The 18,226-nt window shown below is 37.6% G+C and overlaps 1 protein-coding gene across 1 annotated transcript in view; it reads right to left on the bottom strand.

Moving 5' to 3' along the window:
- The window catches only part of LOC127625826 (pleckstrin homology domain-containing family A member 6-like), a 134,714-nt gene extending 119,552 nt beyond the window's left edge, over nucleotides 1–15,162 (bottom strand). The window contains exon 1 of the mRNA XM_052101219.1: nucleotides 14,964–15,162. The gene's annotated coding sequence lies outside the window, so the exon portion shown is untranslated. The remainder of the gene's footprint in view (nucleotides 1–14,963) is intronic.
- Between the last annotated feature and the right edge of the window lie 3,064 nt (nucleotides 15,163–18,226).

Raw genomic sequence — 18,226 nt, 5'->3', positions numbered from 1 at the left:
TTTGCAATGCATGCAATAGCTAAAAGCCTTGAATAGCATATTAAATTAATACACTGGGGTCAGATGCCTAGCAGTTTTTGCACATGCTTCAAGACATTGAGCCGTGGTGCTCATTTTCAAACCTATTTAGGCCAACTGTTCCTATCAATAAAAGGCCAATATAAAGTAAAATGAAGCAAAATGAAAATAATAATAGAAAAAATAAAAAATTACACATATATATATATATATATATATATATATATATATATATATATATATATACACACACACCAGTGGGGATTTCTTTAAGACTGCAAGGAAGCTCAGCTTCCCTATAATGTCAAAAAATAATGGTCAATTATGTACTATTGTGTAAACAATTTATTGACTAAAAATGCGTTAGAACACGTTCATCTCGAAGACGAGTTCATTCAGAATCAGCTACATTACATATAGCAGGTCGGCTGACTTCGATTTACTTCTCATACATTCCCGTAGCGTCAGTGCATTTCCCTGTTGAAGCCGAGCATCCATTGACTTCAATGGGGCTGCTCTGAACAGTTTTTTCAGTGCTCGAAAATAGGCGGTCATTGGATAAATGCTGCGATTATGTCCCGCCCACGGACGCTCAGCGTCTCTGGGGGTGAATGAGGAGTGGGCTGGCCCGGACTCCGGGCTTCAGCGTGATGATTGGAGGATCTGTTGAAAGACTGCATCTCCTTTTGATTGACAGCGAATCTGTACTATAAGAAGTCACTGAAGCTATTTCGCGCTCAGTCCCATCGCGGATTTCTCAAGTGTAGTCGAAAGACAAACTGCTGCAACCTATTTCTTTATATTTGTTTGGCGAAATTGCTAGTCAATTTGCATAATACATTTCACACAATTATACACCACATTCCTTGTTTCAGTTTTACCAAGTTTAATATATTTTGTTTTAGAGCGTTCGTTCGTTCGTTCATTCATTCATTCATACAGTAGGCTAGGGTAGCGTTGTACGGGTGAAACTGCGCACGATGGCAGACGGTGCTAATATTGTCGACCTGATTTTGGCAAAGCCATTTGAAAGTCTTCCTTACAAGGAAAAAATTTGAATTAAACAGCAGGGCAGATCAACACCTAAGACTGATTTAATGCAAAAAATAGGGTAAATAAGTTTATAATGTAGGCCGAAAATGAGCTTCCCCTCTTTGAAAGACCAGCAGCCGCCACTGATATACACACATATACATACACACAGTAGCCTGCTATAGACACTACCGTTCAAAAGTTTGGGATCAATTTCCTTAAATGTTTCTCATGATCTTAAAAACGTTTTGATCTGAAGGCATATGCTTAAATGTTTGAAATTAGTTTTGTAGAAAAAATATAATTGTGCCAACATTTACATTTATTTAATTATAAAACTACAATTTTATAAAAAAAATTACCAAAAAAGTTTTTGAAATGGATGACTTGGACTGAATAATTAAGAAAAGAAGTCACTAAGTGCCCAGCAAATAGATGGGAACGCCTTCAATGCTGTTTAAAAAGCATCCCAGGGTAATACCTCAAGAAGCTGGTTGAGAAAATGCTAAGAATACATTTCTGCAAATTCAAGGCAAAATGTGGCCACTTCTGAAAATGCTAAAATATAACATAGTTTTGATTTATTTTGGATTTTATTAGTCACAACATAATTCCAATATTTCCATTTCTTTTATTCCATAGTTATGATGACTTTACTATTATTTTAAAAATGTGGAAAAAAATTAAAGAAAGAAAGAAAGAAAGAATGAGTAATTGACCCTAAACTTTTGAACAGTAGTGTACACTCCCTTAGTTCACACTCACTTAGCACTTTATTAGGAAAACTATGGTCCAAATAAAGTGGACTTCTGCTGTTGTAGCCAATCAAGGTCCAAAGTGTTATATATTCTGAGATGCTGTTCTGCTCACTCCAATTGTACAGAGTGGTAATCTGAGTTACTGTAGACTTTCTGTTAGCTCAAACCAGTCTGGCCATTCTCCGTTGACCTCTCTCAGCAACAAGGCATTTCCATCAGGACTGCCGCACAATGGATGTTTTTGGCACCATTCTGAGTGAACTCTTGAGACTGTTGTGCATGAAAATACCAAGAGATCAGCAGTTACAGAAATACTCAAACCAGCCCGTGTGGCACCAACAATCATGCCACGGTCGAAATAATTATGCTAACATTTTTTCCCCATAATGATGGATGATATGAACATTAACTGAAGCTCTTGGCCCATATCTGCATGCTTTTGTGCATTTCACTGCTGCCACACGATCAGCTGATTAGATAATCGCATGAAGAAGTAGGTGCACAGGTGTACCTAAGAAAGTGGTCATTGAGTGAATATATATATGAGAGAAAGAGAGAGATACATTAAATTTAAATGTATTTGCCCTTATCGCAATCAAAGGCTGCAGCATCCTGTAACTCACAGACTCATGACATCATGAAAGCGCACCCAGCTACATCATGGTCTGTCTGCATCATTGTGGGAAGCGGATTCAACGCCTCCAGCTTAACTAGCAAGCCACCATAAACCCAGATCCCATCATTCTCTGCTGACACAGACTGCCAATCATACTTCACAGTGCATCCCACCCTCAAGAGGATATTATACGGTCTGTCTGTCTGTTTGGATAGCAAGTGCTGCTTTTCAAATGAGACAGCTTTAGGAGATGACTATAATTTCCAAAGGATGCAAACGAGAGACATGGCTGTATAAACCAATGTTACAGCTGTCAGATTAACACTGCTTTGGAAGTTTGTTCACCTATCCAACTCTGTTACAATTTCTCTCTTAGCCATCTGATTGCAAAATCAACAGAATTTAATGATCAGGGCAATAACTACCAGAGACACTGAGGCGGATAATGTCAATTTTCAGATTAGTAGATATTGTTTTTTTCAATAGTTAATTTGTAAATTAGATTAAGCCCCCCTAAATTAATCCTGAATATAAGGTTACAAACATACATTATACTTGCAGTACATATAAGTAATGAATATATACTGGAGCCACATGGCTTTAGATCACAATAAAAAAATATATCAGACCAACATTTAAAAATGCTGACCAAGATATTTATAATATTGAGCATGTTTAAACATCATTATGTACAATAAATAAAACGTTTTATGCCTATGGCTTGCTAACCTATCTTTATAGTCAACTCAAAATTCTATTTGCATATAATTTTACTTGAATAATGTGACGTATTTCAGAGTGAAACAGAGTATTCAACAAGAATAAAAAAGAAAACGTGGACATGATTTTATCCATAGATAACAAAACAATTAAATCATGAAAAGTGAGCATTACATATACCACAATAGATCCAGACTGAATGCAAGTTTGCTAAAACGATGCTTAAATAGCACTATGCCTATTGTTTTACATTTTGATTTATGTTCATGTTGTCCCAATTTTTTTTAATTGGGACAACATGCAGCTAAATTGTGCACAATAAGACCAGGAATGTGCATTAAGAGAGTAAATAGGTACATTTTGACTCTAATTTTCATAAATACATAGTGCAAATGAAAAAACAAAACATTTCAGACTGATAAGAATGAAATTACAGGAAGTTACTTACTTTGTCTACATTGAAAGGTATGGTTGTTATATGATGAGTCAGAAATATCCAGTAGGAAGAAGCCTGTGGCTAAATATCATACAATCAGTGGGGGTTACAGCTTCACTGGAGATTATCGATAGCAGCATTAGTTAGTATGCAGTAAGTTATCAGTTACTGTAGTTCTTGTCCTGGTAGGCGTACATCAAATATGCATAGGAAGGCAAAATGCAGGTATGACATCTCTAAGTTTTAAGTCCTGCTTCTTCCATTTCCCCAAGAGTTGTTTTATCTTTTTTCTTTTCATACATAGCATACTCACACACCCATCTAATGACTTGTCTGTGAACAAACCAGGGAGTTCTATAGAGCATGAATATTTGCTTCCGAGTGTTACCATTCTTTTGTGTCTCATGTCTTAAGGCTTGGGTTGAATAGTTGAACAAAATGAGGCCACACCCTAAATATAAAGGTGTCGTTATGTCATCTGACAACCTTTGTTTTGTTCTTTTCAGGTTTCAGGCCTGACACATTCACTACATCCACACTTCAAAATATTATGTCAAATTGGGGTTCACGCTTTTTTAAATGTGACGTGTCTAATGTGTCGTAATGATCACACGGAAAATCTACATGTTGCTTCCAAAAGTTCATGTACCATAAAACTGGATCCATTCCACAGCAGCCAAAGTGAACTAAAACACCCACCACACAGCAGCTATTGGTGAAGCAGAGTACAATGATGTAGACAATTCGTGTATATATAGTGGATTATTAGGAAGCAATGATGGATTGACACCAGTGGGCAAATTTGTCCAGTACACCAGGTTTACACCCCTATATTTTTTACGAGAAGTGCTCCTGGATTTTAAATGACCACAGATAGTCAGGACCTCTGTTTAACGTCTTATCCGAAAGATAGTGCCTTTTTACAGTAGTATCCTCTCCACTATACAGGGGCATTAGGACCCACACAGACTGCCGAGTGAGTGCCCCCTTCAGGCCTCACTAACACCTCTTCCATCAGCAACTGTAGGTTTCACCAGGAGGTCTCCCATCCAGGTACTAGCCAGGCTCAACCCTGCTTGGCTTCAGTTATGCAATAAGCTGAATCCTTGAGAGAGGTCTGAACGTTAAAAAGCACAGCTGAAAGACTCAGAGAAAATGTGTTGAATCTCTCTCTTTTCTCTTGCTATTCAACAGAAATCCCTGTCCGTGAAAATGTGTTGGCCAGATGAATGATGAAAAACAACACTTGCCAAAAAGAAAATCATACTGAATTTAGACTGCGGTCTGAATTTGCAAATCAACACAAAATGTGGAACAAATGACGAGTATAGACACAAAAGGTGTAATACTCATTCAGTATGTTAGACCAGCTGGTCAGGTTTTATTGCAAATAGTAGACCGAAGAGAGAGTCAGGCACTACAGAGGCAACTGTCTGCCATTTGAAGTCTTTTCTTGCTGTCCTAATTCCCTCAGACTTGGTCGTGTGGCTTGATTTGTGTCTGTGTAAATTGTAGGGATTAGGATTAAATTATGTAAAAGAGATTGGGGAGGCTTTGTGTTCTATTGGTGAAAGGGGTTCACAAGTATGTTTGGCAAAAGATGCACAGTCCTGTTCTGTGCAGTCATTGTCAAAGTATCTGATTTGGCCTTGCTAAAGGTTAAGCTAAAGGGTAAACTCATGACGAGTCATGTGTTCAAATGCAGTGGTATTTACTTGTTCCAGTTCTTAAAGAGTTCAATATCACCATTTACATCTGTTCTGACAATAAACCAAAGATAAACACCAGTCAGCCACAACATTGACTGTAAGGTTAGCGGTTTCAAATAAACTCATAACCAGAATGTTTGAGGAATATTAATAAAGAGTTGTCTTGCAAGCACTGTACATATGTACATACACTGATCAGCCAAAACATTAAAACCACCTGCCTAATATTGTGTAGGTCCCCTTTGTGCCACCAAAACAGCGCTAACCGCTGCTATTCTTCTAACCACATTTGCGGTTATCTGAGTTACCGTAGACTTTGTCAGTTTGAACCAGACTGGCCATTCTCTGTTGACCTCTCTCATCAACAAGGTATTTCCATCCACAGAACTGCCGGTCACAGGAAGTTTTTTTATTTTTGGAACTTTTTGGTGTAAATTCAAGAGACTGTTGTGTGTGAAAATCCCAGGAGATCAGCTGTTACAAAAATACTCAAACCAGCTTATCTGGCACCAACACTCATGTCACGGTCCAAATCACTAAAATCTATTGTTTTCCCCATTCTGATGGTTGATGTGAACATTAACTGAAGCTCCTGACCCGTATCTGCATGACTGTATGCACTGCAGAGCTGCCACATGATTGGTTTATTAAATAATCACATGGATGTTTGTTGGTGTCAGATGGGCTGGTTTGAGTGTTTCTGTAACGGCTGATCTCCTGGGATTTTCACACACAACGGTCTCTAGAATTTACTCAGAATGGTGCCAAAAACAAAAACCATCCAGTGAGTGGCAGTTCTGTAGACAGAAATACCTTGTTGATGATAGAGGTCAACAGAGAATGACCAAACTGGTTCAAACTGACAAAGTCTATGGTAACTCAGATAAACGCTCAATACAATTGTGGTGAGAAGAATAGCATCTCAGAATGCTATTCTGAGATGTGGGTTGGCGCTCTTTTGGTGGCACGAAGGGGATCTACACAATATTAGGCTGGTGGTTTTAATGTTGTGGCTGATCGGTATATGTACCTACAGTGCTTGCAAGGCAACTCTTTATTGATATTCCTCAAACATTCTGGTTATGAGTTTATTCGAAACTGCTAACCTTAAAGTCAATTTTGTTGTTCTTTTTTTTGTAAACTTTATACATTGAGAAATGTAAAGATTTAATCATATCCCATTAACTTTCACTGATGTGTCCAAATGCAAATTCATTAAACTTGACAAGGCATCTTTAAAACCAGGTGCTCATGCACGAGAACGGTCAAAGACATCCATCTAGCACATTTAGATTTAAACAATCAAAACTTAAAAAAACATTCGTTGTAATAGCCCCTAAGTGAGAAAGAATCTGCTTTTGAAAGATACATTAAAGAGTTCCACAGCTAATGAAAAAGCACATATTCATAACTTTTAAGTGTGAGTTTTAACCGGCTTCCACGTGACTAGTGCTGGGGTGTCAACACAAGCATCATGCACAGCTTTGTCTTCCACATGACAAGTTGCAGAAAGTGATTTTACGAGTTGTGCTGCAACTTTCTTGCCTTGCCAATTGTGCTTTCAACTATATTAAAGAAAACATCTGTATTCTGTTTTTTTTTTTCTGAAAGCTTGAGACATTGTTGAAACTTTTTAAAGGTGACCTGATTTTCTAGTTACCGACCCTGCACACCCAAACACATCGCTGTACTTGCAAATGTCAGCCTGTCCAATTAAGTCAGCATTCATGTTTTGGGGTCACTGCACTTGAGCAAGGCAAGAATATGACGTTCCAGGACTGTGTGAACAGTGCTACCGCAGGCCACCGATGTGGAGACTCAGCAATCATGTGTTGACAGAGTCAGATATGACGTCTCTGTAAACCTGAACTGCAATACTTACATCATTTAGATTTAAAGAGACTTCAAAATGGATAAAAGACTTCCATCAGCAAACCCACATAATGTTAGCACACTCACACTTATATAAAAGCTTGTGTTGTGTCTAACACACAATTGCTAGTGATGAACTGCATTTGGGTAAATACTGTGGTGTGTTATCGCCTAGGAAGGAATAGAGACTAAAATGCTTTCTAATTAGTCCTGAGGGAGAAGAGGTGGGCCATCTTGGAGTCTGGTTTAGTCCCATATTGCTCAACCACTCTACAGAGAAAGTAGGATTTGTAAAGTCATTTAAATCCTAATGGTTCTATATCCTGGTACTGATAATACTGTCTGAAGAGATTGGATTCACATATTTATGATACTTTTGGGTCCCATTTAATCTTTATAGTACAGCAAGCCACAATCAACTGCTCTTGTACTGAAGAAATGGACCACAATGTTAATTAAAAATTCTACTTATTGTGATCCACATAATAAAAAAAAGTCATGTGGGTTTAGAATGACATGAGGGTGAAAAAATTTACAAATTTGTCATTTTTGGGTGAACTCCTCGAACTACTTTAACCAGGCTAAACCATATGAGTTTTTACTCTATGTAAATTGGTTCCTTTCGCTATATAGCAATAAAAGCAAAACCATTATGGTTGGAGGAACAGATGTGGCTGTATCTTACATTGCTGTCAAAATCATATTACTCATGCCTCTTTGTTGTGTGGCTGTTGAAAAATAACACAACAAACTTTCATAGCAAAGTCTCATGAAAGCCTTTGTGATGTCACAAATACATGACAACATTTGATAAACAAAAGTGTCATCTGTTCCAGTGCACAACTGTTTCCATTACAACTAATGCTTTTCATAATGCTCATCACTCACTCACTGTTCACTACATAGTGAATGCCACATCGGAGAGAATGTAAATGAGTGATTCAATTCCAATCATCTTTAATGTTGTGCCAGTTAGTGTCAATTAGTTGTAAACTAATTCAGAGTATATTATGGGTATAAACAAGTAAACTATCTAGGGAATTATACACCAATAGTTCAACCAACAATACTCATGTCTGACACTCCATATAATGTACTATACTGGCCTTGGAAAAGAGAGTTATTTCAGTGCAACATCTAATCTCAGCGCTAGAGAGACCAAGGGATCCAACTGGGATAATAAGATCTACTAGGTTCTCGGTTAAGGATAGACATAGTCCAAAATCATTTCAGTTGAATAGCTTAGTTCCAGTTGAGTAGTTCAATCATTCCAGTTGAATAGCTTGTCACAGCAGGTGAACATCACGGCACTTGCACAAACGTGCTATCATTGTCTGGGTACCACGTGAACCTCAGAGTTGACCTAGGAGGTAAATCACAGAACCTTTTAAAGCTTCACACACTCACCGGATTTGGTCAAAGTTGCTGATTTGATTAACCAAACCCGGAAGCAGGGTAGGTGAAGCAACCACCAAATGATCCAAATAGGGATTAACATCCTTGCAAAGTGTCAGCTTTTTTCCAATGCTGTGGAGTTGACTGCCACAGGAGATAAAAGGGTTGAGAAAGATCCAGTTGGGTGAGATCTGTCCTGGGTAGGGTTGTCACTTTTGAAGTTGTAAAATAAGGGACACTTAAATGGGGGTAATATTGGTGTTGAGAAGAGTACAGTGATTATATAAAGGGGATTATTAGGAAGCCAAGATGGATTGACGCCAATGGGCAAATGTGTGTGACGAGGAGGAGGGAGTGGCCGGGCCGTGAGGATACAAACCTGGCGCTGAGTTGCATAATCAGCAGGAATGAGATAAGTGAAGAGCCAGGGGTGCCAGAGAGAGAGAGAGAGAGACACACACACACACACACACACACACACACACACACACACACACACACACACACACACACACACACACACACACACACACACACAGGGGCCGCTCTGTGTGTGTTTATGTTGCTGTGTTTTAATTTTTTTGTTCTGTTTGATTAAAATTTTGTTGTTTGTTACTCTGGTTTCCGCATCCTCCTTTCCCTAACAATGCGTTAAGAAAAAAAATTATATCCTTTCTTATATGCTAAAATGAGAACTTTCCTGACCCATAACTTCATGTATTTATGACTCAGGGATTGTATTCCTACATTGTTTGATCTTATTGAACATTTATATAGAAAAACAATCCACAGTTTTAGCACCATTTGTGGACTTTTCAGACAGTCCCTTACCACACCTGCCACAGTATAAGCACAATTTAGCACATTGTGTGGACTTTTCAGATGGTCTCTTAACCGCAAATTGTCCAACTTATATCAATCGGCTCATTTGAGATGAGCAAGTTCTGCGCATGTTTTTACGGGATGGGTGGCAACCGTAGCCATGGGCTTGGCACGTCTTTTGGCAGGCCATCTGGTCTCCTGTGCTAAACAGGCCAGAGACAGAGGCAATCGGTCTTGTTTGTGCACAGCCATTCTCAGATATCCACTTTATTTATAAAATATGTATGAGTACCGATTTCTATGCAAGAATAAACAAGTAAATGGGTTGGTGTCAAAATCCAGAGTAAACAGGGTTTTAAAAAATTATCCTCATTCCTCTATTCTTCCATTTGTTTAACCCTCTACTATGGTACAGATCATGTTCAAATGAAGGAAAAAAAAATTCCATTATTTTTTTTTTTGTTTGTTTGTTTTTTTTACATAAATAGCTCCAACAACAAAACTAAAAATTGATTTTGGGGTAAAATATACTGAAATCATGGTTAAAAAAAACTACAAAAAAAATGTGTGTTTCTTAAACTTCTCGAATAAAAAAATAAATAATTAACTGTATGAATGTAACACATCATAAGTGTTTCACTGCTGTTCAAATGCACTTTGGATCACATCGTTTATATGTATAAATGTTTTCCATCAGAAAGGACTAAATATAAAATGAAACAACTGTAGTGGAATACAGTTACTTATATTTTGTATTTTAAATACATATTCCCATTACATGTATTCCGTTACTCCCCAGCCCTGTATGTATATATATATATTTTTTTTTTTACATTCGAAAAATAGTTTTTATGCATAAGTATAATTACATTACTATAAATGCTTCCAAATAAATACATAATTGCTGGAATATCACTGATACCATTATCTATTCAAATTAGACATTAGATTTGGTGGCGTAGTGGCTAAAGCACACGGCTGTTAATCAGAAGGTTGCTGGTTCGAACCCAACAGCCACCACCATTGTGTCCTTGAGCAAGACACTTAACTCCAGGTTGTTCCGGGGGATTGTCCCTGTAATAAGTGCACTGTAAGTCGCTTTGGATAAAAGCGTCTGCCAAATGCATAAATGTAAATGTAGTTATTAGCAATTCCATGGTGATAATGAACTGTCATATGATATTTAACATTATATAACGTTTATATTTTTGCATTTATTTAGGTAAAAGTTGATCTGTGAACAGTCATTTTTCTGAATAGCAAGAATGTAAAGAAACTATATTCTGCTATATGGCAACACCGCAGTGAATGTGGCTGGCCCATGGACATATATTTAATGGGTTACCTTCCAAACACTTAGGAGGGGACAACACCCTAAAGAAAGGTGATGAGAGAGCAGATTAACTCTTTAATCTCCAGGTCTTTCCAGCCTCGTACAGCCCTCTCTTACTGTCTGGCTCACTGTAATCCACCATGAAGAACAGTGATGGAGGCTATCTAGCTAAGTGCTGTGCACTTTTCCATGCCTAATTGCATTCCCCAACCATGTGCTGAAAGGTAACACCACCCCATAGAGACCAAATCAACATAAACTCACCCAAGTCTGCAGAGGCTAGTGGATTTCTCAACAATAAATATGATCTATTTGCCAGTGTATACAGTATCTAGTGCAATAATGCTTAAGCTATGCGCAAAGCCTTTGATTTGTCACAGTGCTTCAAATCTAAACTGCAGAACAATGGAGCCAACAAGCAAGGACATTCTCTTCTCTATGTAAGGACCAATTGATGTACTCATTGTTGATACTCTGTTGAAAATGAGTAACTAGTAGGGTTGGGAACCAAGAACCGGTTCTTGTTCAGAACTAGTTTCATAAAAATACAAATTTATCCTGAACTGAAAGATTTTAAAGGGATAGTTCACCCAAAAACGAAAATTCTATATAATTTACTCACCCTCATGCCATCCCAGATGTATGGGACTTTCTTCAGCAGAACACATTTGAAGAAAATGTGAAAATATTTCAGCTCAGTAGTTCCTTATAATGCAAGTTTATGGTCACACGATTTTTGATGCTCCAAACAGCACAGACAATCAGCATTAACGCCATATGACTCCAGTGGTTAAATATATGGCTTAAATAGCGATTGCTTTGCTTTTAGTGTGAAAACGATCAATATTTAAGTACCTTTTAACTATAAATAATTGCGTCCAGTAAACAGCATTATGCGCATTCACGAGAGCGCTGAGGCCACGCAGTCTTTCCAGCGATTGCATGGCAACGCTCAATTCGTTGCAGCAGACGCTCTCTACCTCTGTTGGCATTGCCTACATGTGCACCATCACGTCTCCTGAGCTCTCTGTTTCTCTGAGGCTTGTTGTGTCTCTGGTTGTCCAGTCTCCTCCATTTCCCTGTGCTCCTGGTCAGAGTACCTAGGTTCAAATAAATATAGCTGTGCAAAAACTTGTATATCCTCTTCTCCTCTTAAATCAAAATGTTCTAACATCTTTGTTTAAATTTGCTTCAATTTGTTTACGGCATTCGGTTTGAATAGCGTTTCTCGTACTCTTCTGGGTGTGTCGCGCATGCGTCGCTTCTCACCTGAACATGCCAATGCGTCACATGAGACCGCACGGCGTCAGCCCTCTCGTGAAAGTGCATATTGCTATTTAATGGAAGTACATTTTTATAGTTAAAAAGTACTTAAATATTGATTTTTTTTTTCACACCAAAAGCGATCGTATCGCTTTATAAGACATTAATTTATCCACTGGTGTCATATGGATGATGATAATGCTGATTGTCTGTGCTTTTTGGAGCATCAAAAATCGTGTCACCATCCACTTGCATTATAAGGAACTACTGAGCTCAGATATTTTTTCTTCAAATGTGTTCTGCTGAAGAAAATAAGTCATATGCACCTGGGATGGCATGAAGGTGAGTAAATGATGAGATCATTTACATTTTTGGGTAAACTATCCCTTTAATGAATTTCAGTTCCATAAAGAGTTTCTGAATGTGCAATTTTCCTCCAATGCAGACAGCTCCACTGCTGCCCTGCTCCTGAATTATAGAGTGAAACACACAGCTTGAGCAATGTAGTCCGATTCTGAATGAACGAATCTTATGAGCCGATTCTTTTTAGTGACCCAGTAACATAAGAGTGTGGCCAGTATATTTTGATTCCAGAATAAATGACTTTTATAAGAAGTTTCTTTTAGACAATCAATAACATACAGCTCTACCAGTGTACTCCAATTCCCGAAACGGATGACTCTTACGAGACAACTTTTTTTGTGTGAATCAATTACAGCATTGCCAATGTTATAAGGTTCCTGAATGAGTTAGTTTTATGAGCTGACTCTTTCAGTCAATCAAAAACACTACCACATCTGTGCAATTACTGAATTTATCTTACTGACGAAAGTAATGTCTTTCATTAATTTAATATAGAAAATGAAATAAGAACCATTATGTTATGCAATGTTGTGCATTGTTGTTATTTCCAAATATTCCTTCCACAAAATCACTAAAAGAATCTTTAATGGAACCGTTAAGGAACTGGACCATCCATTTACGTTGCATGGCCAACAAAAGCTTGGACATTCTGTCTAACATCTCCATTGTTTCACAAAGAGACTGTTTGGTTTGAGATGGACCACTTTTATTCAAATTAATGGGAAAAATTGGAACACCCTGTATTGGGTGTCAAAAAGGAAGTCCTACCTTAAAGGTAAAAGAGCCAATCGCCTTTTAGATAATGGCATCGCCTGCCAGTTAACATTAAAAATGTTTTTAGCGTAGTCTTAACCAACCATTTTGGAGATCTCGGTCTTTCCTCATTTAAGTAGACAAGAGCTGTACTTTTATGCCATTGTATCCATTACAATTTTTTATACTGGAGTGTTCCCAAGATGGCGGTCCCCAAGTGGACTGACTTACCTTGAAAATAAATTTGGTTTCACAGAAGAAGAAGAAGAAGAAGAAGAAGAAGAAGAAGAAGAAGAAGAAGAAGAAGCGTATAATATGGGTGAATAAATTATGATGAAGTTTTAATTTTAGGAGAACTATTTCTTTAAAAACATTCCACAGTATTCTGCAGATTTTCCCCCAAAATCAGAAAAGAAAATGCAGAAAAAACAGTGGCAGATTGCGTCTGGGCCTATAAAAACAGTAAAAAGAAAGAAAATGGTATGGTGTGAATTACATCTCAACGTAGTAATGCAGAGGTGAGCTAGGATATGTAGTATTTCATGGTCAAAAGGAGAAGCTTTGGGTTCTGCAGTGGAACCCTCAGCATAATGGAAGCGCCGCATTACTACTCAGCATTCGCCTTGGGCACTCAGAGTATCAGTGCTGCATCAGAGAGGAGCTGTTGCATTTAAGAGACAGAGACTGAGAACAGAGAGTGAGAGAGAGAGAGAGTTTTAATGAAAGAGTTTAAATGTGGGTGATAATAATGTTATGCCAATGCAAACAATTTCTCTCATTTTGTTGCACGCATTTTTTATTGTGTAAGCTTCACACAAACTGCAACCAGCTTTTTTCTCCGGCCAATGAGAAACAGAAACCAAACGTGCATGTCCTTTGCACAAACCAATCACATGGCAGATAAACAGAAGAGAGGGAGAGAGTTATACAACATAAACACAAACAGATATATCAGCGTGTGGTACCAGGAACAGAGAGCTAGTGAGCTTCCAGAACAGATGCGTCTTTTTGAGGGGCAAAGCACTGCATTCATTTCTATTACACACACAGACACACACAGACACACACGCACACACCATGACCAGTCCACTTGCTCAAGAAAGGCCATCACAAATCCATTTAAATGCTTTTTAATCTAAGAGATCCCAAATTATTTGGATTTGAATAGCCATAACAATAAGTAACAACTCTATTTTCGATTAGCACTTTATAAGACATCTGAGTTTCATTTCTTTAAAGATTGTACGCGTTGATCCGAATAAAAATCACAAACCCCCAACCTGGCACTAAACAGAATGCCAGCTGAAGTCAGTTGAGTATATCCTCTCAATCTAAGTGCAGTTTATCCAAAAATCTCTTGCTTGGCAAAGCTCAGATGCTTAGATTTGCTCAGATGTTGCCTTGGGTTACTCTGCATGCAGGACGGCATAGCACAGCTCTGCTTAAATCAGACAAACCCAGCATTGAGAGAAGAGTAGAGAGACAGACAGGCAAAGGGAATAAAAGACAGACAGGTGGCAGCACTCTGGGGGGACAGAGGACCACAAAGCCCATCTGGTGAGACCCCAGCATCTGTAACCACGGACAACACCCCAAAAAATGATGCATGTCCCCAACGAGGACCAACCAGATCAAAACATTCAGCATGCTGGATGTGATGTACAGCCTATCTGTGTACTGCAAAAGAATCTGTTAATCTTATAAAATATTCACACAAAATCTTCCCATGTGAATTAAACATAAGTGTGTGAAAATACTCAAAAATGGGAGCTGTTTGGTAAAGAAACGATGTGCCATAAAACACATTTCTTGAAAGTGCACAGGAATAACGGTAACAAAAACACACACTATAAATACAGATATCAACACTCACCCGACAACAGCTACAAGCTCTTCTTTTCTTGACAGTAGATATTTTAAATCTTCTTGATATGTCCACAAAAATATAACAAGGATAAAATAATCATATTAACAATACAAAATAATGAATCAGTTGATAGTATCAAACAGCAAAGAAAAGCAATATTGTCAGTATGGAGGCAACATGACTTATAACAGCAACAAGACTAGCTGGTGCATGCAGACACGGTAAGATGCTGTACAATAACAGCATCCCCCTCCAAGGATGGATAAAGGAGGGAGTGACATCGGACTGGAATAATGGAGAGGGGAGGGAGAGCATTACGGAGCATGCTCGCTGTAAAATCCCTGGGTATTTAAATGTCACATGACTCGCTCTGAGCTGTCAATCATTGCTGGGGAGAAAACGAAGAGAGGGCGGGAGACAAAAAAAGAGATGGAGGAACATTATTCTGATGGGTACAGTGCAGAACAGTGGGTAGCAGCACAGTGGCTGTTTTTTCCATTTAATTAAAGAGGGAGAAACGAACCTGTAATCTCTCACAGCCCACCCCCAGGCAAGAAGCCCACCAATGGCACTCATGTTTCCGGCTTAAAGCCATGGATTAACCCCTTCTAAACTGTTCTACACCTGCCAGGACATTTGTTTTCATAACAAATGTGAAAAGACAATTTTTTTTATAATATACTCCAAAATACAGTGTGGTTCTAACATTTTAAGTGGTTAATACAAACCATTATCTATATTATAAATTAAATACTAAAATACAAGAGGGTCAACGACGTGAACTTTTTTCATTTTTTTTTCCAGATCTATTAAGTTATTCAAAAATACATTAAAAACACAATTCACACAAAACAATTACTTACATTTTTTCTGAGTTTTCTTTTTGCTTTTCTGGGGGTTAAAGTAAAAAATGTTTTAAATGTCCAGAGTCCGTATAAAGAAAAAGAAAAATTTAAATGAGGATCCCAAAAAACATTCTTCATATTCATGACTCAATAATTGCCGATATTTGTAAAAAAATATATATATATAATAAATAAACTTTAAAGATTAAAGTTACACTCAGTAACTTTTGTCTTTGTGTCATCTTGGATTTACATTGACAACTAGCATCTTTGCAGTTGCAGGTGTAGCATCATTTAAAATCAATAGTTTTCAGTTTCAAATACCATTATAGAAATACAATATTCACAGTCAGCCATGATTACTTTAATCAATGAGTGAAAATGTCAAATAACAGGATGTTACTGAGATTAAGCAAGAAGTATTCAGCTGGTCATGTGATTCTTGCATGGCAGCCCTCATGTGCGGATCCTCTCCATGTAAAATAAACATTTTAAGGTTACTGATATGACTGTAGTCTTCATTTTAATGTGAGGGGTCATGATTTCCTACATATTGCAAAATTGGAATCCATAACTTTAGGAGTTTAAAAAAAATGACTGAGTGCACCTTTAAATTGTGTACACTCACGTTTTTAAAGAAGAAATTAAAGTGTTTTTATACATTTTAAGTTATTAAATACTTTTTTGTACAAAATGTTATAAATGTTTTTCAAAAACATATACACAATTATTAGATTTATAATAATTTTACTTGGTTTAAACCATGAACCATTAAAAGACTGTCTCATTTTTATAATTTGGGACAACCGTATTTGTGAACAACCCCCCAAAAAATGCAACAAATAGATTAGCCTAAATAGATTAGAGATAAAGTCAGAGTTTAAAGAGGTGTGGGAAGTATATATTGCATAGTGCATATATTAGGTGCTGTGACTGGTCACCATTTTCACAATTTGTAATCACCTTTTAGCTTTTTGCCATTCACTTGCAGTAAATAGTCTTGCAGATCTCACAGTGAAATCGGAAAACGTAGGTTGATTTTTCTTTAGCTAAAATAATTCTGTGCAAACACTGCCAAATGTGAAACACTGTCCCCAGTGGCCAAATGGGCACTGCGTGATCTTCATTTTCCAGGAGAACTGTCCATGGAGAGGCGCCAAAAGCAAGTTGTGAAGCGAGTTGTTTTCAACTGTACATGCTGTAATACAGTAAAGAGGAAGGCATATTATGTAAACTGTACCCACCAGTCCAAACATCAAACCTAAATTTAACCATCAGTGGAGAAAAATGTAATGTAGAAAAAACCTCCAAAATTGCACTCGTCTACGTGCAATGATAATGCGGATGCAATTACTTACTGGATTCAACCCAGGATCAGAACCCAGGTCTGATCCGTGCTTCCGGTCCTGACACAAAAGAAGGTAAACACACTGGAAACTATGCAAAAAAAATGTCTGCCATATATGCCGCTTGTCGGCATGTCGGCATAATGTGGCCAATCCTACAGCACCGGAACTCTATGAATCAACATGCCAACTTCCCGTGTGATCATGTTCCGTAAAAAACATGTAGCATGACAATTAATATTAGGTTGTGAGAACTGAATGCATAACAATTATACAAAAATTATAAAAAAATATTGTTTAAAATTGTTTTATATGAAGTATAGCATGAAGAAGATGGAGAGAGAGAGAAGCGCATTCCCAGCACAGTAAGAAAGGAGTCGGTGGCAGGTGATCATGCTCATATTTCAGCTGCTGAATCTACACAGCTGGATTCAATCTACTCTAATACCTCACATTCCACACACTCACGACTGCAGAAGACACATAACAAAGCAGAGAGGCCCTTGTCAGTTGTGTTCAGAGTGTTGACATTCATCTATGAATACAAAAGATAACAGCAATTACATTCTGTTTTACTTGTTTCAGGTCAGATTCGTTCAGGCCACAAAATGTGACAGCATTGAGTACAGAAAGACTCTGGGACAAATTTTTGTCTTATTTCTGCATGAATTTGGGGCACAATATATAGACTGATAGTTTAAATTTAAAATGTACCATGTACTCAAATATAGCGAAAATACTTACTAATTTAATTTTACTCAGTCAAGTCTACATAAAATACTACAAGTTCCTTTGTCAAATCTTTTTGAAACAACAAATGGTATACTACGCCCTCTAGTGACAAATTCTATACTGCGCTCTCTAGTGTCAAATACTGCGCCCTCTAGTGTCTGAAATAGCGAATATACACGTTAATTCTTTTCAACCTGATATTGATTTATTATTTAAATCATTATGAGAAAGCTGTCCTGTCCCTGTCCAACACGTCTGCTCTTTAAATATTTAGAAATAGTTATACAAAAATGAAATTATCTCATCATTTACTCACCCTCATGCCATCCCAGATGTGTATGACTTT

This window comes from Xyrauchen texanus, chromosome 32, assembly GCF_025860055.1.
Source record: "Xyrauchen texanus isolate HMW12.3.18 chromosome 32, RBS_HiC_50CHRs, whole genome shotgun sequence".
NCBI lineage: Eukaryota > Metazoa > Chordata > Actinopteri > Cypriniformes > Catostomidae > Xyrauchen > Xyrauchen texanus.
Note: the sequence above shows the minus strand (reverse complement) of the source record. Positions and strands in the feature narration are given on the sequence as shown.